The 4,732-nt window shown below is 37.8% G+C and overlaps 1 pseudogene; it reads left to right on the top strand.

Moving 5' to 3' along the window:
• The window catches only part of LOC107694099 (histone deacetylase complex subunit SAP130-like), a 28,853-nt pseudogene extending 24,664 nt beyond the window's left edge, over positions 1-4,189 (top strand).
• The last annotated feature ends 543 nt before the right edge of the window (positions 4,190-4,732 follow it).

Raw genomic sequence — 4,732 nt, 5'->3', positions numbered from 1 at the left:
AGGTATTGTAATAATGTAAATTATGTGAAAAATAATGCGTTTTTCGAACCACCAAGCATGAGAGCATGTTCTCGTACACCCCCAAAACAAAATCAAGACTTTGTAAAAGAGCATAATAGGACCCCTTTAAATATTCATCTGTACCTCACATTAAACTATGTAACGGCTTCAGAACACTTGGAATATAGTGCACGAAAACTTTATGGTGCTTTATAATGTTTTTGTGCCTTCCGAGGGGCTTAACAATAACACAGAATACTATACGCAGAATATCGAATTTGGATCGGTCTCGTCTGACCAATACATGATCCAGCAGAAAATGACCGTATCGGAGCCGATACCGATATTGAGTATCGGATCGGTGCATCCCTTTTTAAAATATGATTATAGTATTGAATATGGTCATATTATATGAAGCAAAACCATCTCACTACTGTCTCCTCAGAGGAGAAGAAAGGAAGCCTTCAGGAAATGGCCAATCAGAGAGGAGTAGGATGTCGAGCTCAGGGCTGGAAAGTGCACCTGTGTGCTGCACAGCTGCTACAGCTGGTGGGTTCTGCAGCTGTATTTCAGTGTAATTTCCACCAGAAGTCTCTACAGTGGCTTAATTAGAGTTTCACTGTGTTTTATATATTTCACTGTATTATACATTATGCTAACAGCCTGTTATTGATGCAGTTAATGCTGCGTATAGATAACAAAGGAAAAAAAGCCGCAACACAACAAAATTAGCACAACACAATCGAAACAAGCCACAAAACAACAAAATTAGCACAACACAATGGAAACAAGCCACAACACAAAATTAACACAACTCGATGGAAACAAGCCACAACACAACAAAATTAGCACAACTCAGTGGAAACAAGCCACAACACAAAATTAGCACAACTCGATGGAAACAAGCCACAACACAACAAAATTAGCACAACTCAGTGGAAACAAGCCACAACACAAAATTAGCACAACTCGATGGAAACAAGCCACAACACAACAAAATTAGCACAACACAAGGGAAACAAGCCACAACACAAAATTAGCACAACACAAGGGAAACAAGCCACAACACAAAATTAGCACAACACAAGGGAAACAAGCCACAACACAAAATTAGCACAACACAAGGGAAACAAGCCACAACACAAAATTAGCACAACACAAGGGAAACAAGCCACAACACAAAATTAGCACAACACAAGGGAAACAAGCCACAACACAAAATTAGCACAACACAAGGGAAACAAGCCACAACACAAAATTAGCACAACACAAGGGAAACAAGCCACAACACAAAATTAGCACAACACAATGGAAAAAATCCACAACAAAATTAGCACAACACAATGGAAACAAGCACCAACAACAAATGGAAACACAACAAAATTAGCACAACTCAATGGAAACAAGCCACAACACAAAATTAGCACAACACAACGGAAACAAGCCACAACACAAAATTAGCACAACACAACGGAAACAAGCCACAACACAAAATTAGCACAACACAACGGAAACAAGCCACAACACAAAATTAGCACAACACAACGGAAACAAGCCACAACACAAAATTAGCACAACACAACGGAAACAAGCCACAACACAAAATTAGCACAACACAACGGAAACAAGCCACAACACAAAATTAGCACAACACAACGGAAACAAGCCACAACACAAAATTAGCACAACACAACGGAAACAAGCCACAACACAAAATTAGCACAACACAACGGAAACAAGCCACAACACAAAATTAGCACAACACAACGGAAACAAGCCACAACACAAAATTAGCACAACACAACGGAAACAAGCCACAACACAAAATTAGCACAACACAACGGAAACAAGCCACAACACAAAATTAGCACAACACAACGGAAACAAGCCACAACACAAAATTAGCACAACACAACGGAAACAAGCCACAACACAAAATTAGCACAACACAACGGAAACAAGCCACAACACAAAATTAGCACAACACAACGGAAACAAGCCACAACACAAAATTAGCACAACACAACGGAAACAAGCCACAACACAAAATTAGCACAACACAACGGAAACAAGCCACAACACAAAATTAGCACAACACAACGGAAACAAGCCACAACACAAAATTAGCACAACACAACGGAAACAAGCCACAACACAAAATTAGCACAACACAACGGAAACAAGCCACAACACAAAATTAGCACAACACAACGGAAACAAGCCACAACACAAAATTAGCACAACACAACGGAAACAAGCCACAACACAAAATTAGCACAACACAACGGAAACAAGCCACAACACAAAATTAGCACAACACAACGGAAACAAGCCACAACACAAAATTAGCACAACACAACGGAAACAAGCCACAACACAAAATTAGCACAACACAACGGAAACAAGCCACAACACAAAATTAGCACAACACAACGGAAACAAGCCACAACACAAAATTAGCACAACACAACGGAAACAAGCCACAACACAAAATTAGCACAACACAACGGAAACAAGCCACAACACAAAATTAGCACAACACAACGGAAACAAGCCACAACACAAAATTAGCACAACACAACGGAAACAAGCCACAACACAAAATTAGCACAACACAACGGAAACAAGCCACAACACAAAATTAGCACAACACAACGGAAACAAGCCACAACACAAAATTAGCACAACACAATGGATACAAGCCGCAACACAACAAAATTAGCACAACTCAATGGAAACAAGCCGCAACACAACAAAATTAGCACAACACAACAAAATATGTCCTATGCGTTGTGTTGTGTCGATTTCATTTTGTTGTGTTAATTTCATTGTGTTGTGGACTATTGGGCCACCATACCAACCCACCTTGAAAGAGAAATCGTGATTTAGCACCTAAAATGTACACTTCCTCTTATGCATTCATAATTTTTTTTTACCTGAAAACAAAATGCAACAGAACATAAGGGTCTCTTTAAATGTAAAATATAACAAGCAATTCATTTAAAAAAAAATATATATATTTTCAACACCTAAAATTAAGTCATCATTTACTCACCCTGGTCTGGTTCTAACTTTACACAACTTTCTTATATCCTTCAGACCACAAAAGAAGAATTTTTGAAAAATGTAACGCTTTAGCTAATTTATATAATGAGACTGGTGACCAACATCAATCTTTTTAAGAAAGACCAAAAGTACCAAAGAATTGTCACATGGAACACAGTTTTGTTTCTCCTTTAATAACAATCCTGAATTTGATGCAAAATTTGACACACATATTTAACAACTTCCCCAAAACCCATAACAACGTTACTGTAAATGCATTCATGACCTTTTGACCTGACTCTGTCCAGGGCAACATGCAGCGCTGCAAGCTTGTGATGGATCAGGTGTCTGAAGCTCGCGACACCATGATGAAAGTACTGGACCATAAGGACAGAGTCCTGAAGCTGCTCAACAAGAACGGAACTCCCAAGAAGAGCTCCAAATTAAAGCGCAAGGAGCGGGCATAGATGCCACTCCATGGTCTTAATCTTTGTCCTTCAGCATAGTCGAACACAGGAATGCTCTTCAAAAGCTGGACCTGTCATGGTTTATCAGGTTGCTGTGCACAATCATCTACTTACTTTTACAGTCTCAAAGAGAGAGAAAGATGATCGTAAACCATCAAACTGTTTTTACAGGAACTGCTGCTTACTGTGGACTGTTAGACTGTCCATTGGTTATGAGGCAGCCTGGTTAGCCAATGCTTTTTGTTTTTCTCCTTAAGTATTCCATTTTAGAAGAAACATTTTGTTGTCTTATTTTGTTTTTTTTTTAGTTGTAGAGGCAATGCTTTTTCTGTAATGGACTTTAAAGATCAGAAAGGTCATGTTTGATGTAACTTTTGTATTTAGTTTGAATCACACCAAGTACACACTGCGCACATTCTCACCGGAGTGTGCTAGCTTTCCATGTTTTGGTGCCTTGTAACATGGGTGAAACTGGTATTTTTTTTGTGCTTGAAATACAAAAGTTAAAGTTAATCGCTTCCAGATTAGCCAGAAATTAAGTCCACACTGAAAATATAATAGTCTTGTACTAACCAGATATGATGCCCTCTAACCCTTCTAGTTTTTTTTCATCACTGTAAACATTCAAGCACTATAGTGACTGATGATAGTACAAAGCAGTGAAATGTGTACTTGAAATAATCTGTATAATTATGTGAATTTATATTATAAGAATGTGTGGATTGTTTTATGTTTCAGTGTAAGAAAATTGTTCTTAATGGAAGTGATTAGTGGAAGTGGTTTTCACGGAGTCTTTTTTTGTGCTGTTTTACAGATATAATGTTGTTCTGGGTTTGAATAATAATTTGGATGTTTTGTACATTTTTTTTTTCATTCTTTTATTTGTCTGTGTGTACTCTATTATGTGCTACTGCGGTAAAACTGGATACATTTACAAAGAATCTTTAGTAAGTACATTTGGTACTTAATGCACTTCACCAGACTTCATAAATAAAAGAACTTAAGAAGTTAGATGTTAGATTTTGAATATAGTCACAGCTGTAGATGTTCTTATCCAAAGTAACTTGCGTTGCTTTCAAAGTATATTTGATTAGTTCTTGCTTTCCCTGGGAATGAAGCCCATCACCTTTGTGTCGTTAGTGCCATTATGTACAATTTGAGCTCCAGGAAGTTGTTGGGGATCTTTTTTTTTTTTTTTTTTTAACGGAATCGAAGAAAAC

The sequence above is a fragment of the Sinocyclocheilus anshuiensis genome, unplaced genomic scaffold (genome assembly GCF_001515605.1).
Source record: "Sinocyclocheilus anshuiensis isolate Anshui unplaced genomic scaffold, SAMN03320099.WGS_v1.1 scaffold1530, whole genome shotgun sequence".
In the NCBI taxonomy this organism is placed as follows: Eukaryota; Metazoa; Chordata; class Actinopteri; order Cypriniformes; family Cyprinidae; genus Sinocyclocheilus; species Sinocyclocheilus anshuiensis.
This window is presented reverse-complemented; position numbering and strand designations above follow the sequence as displayed.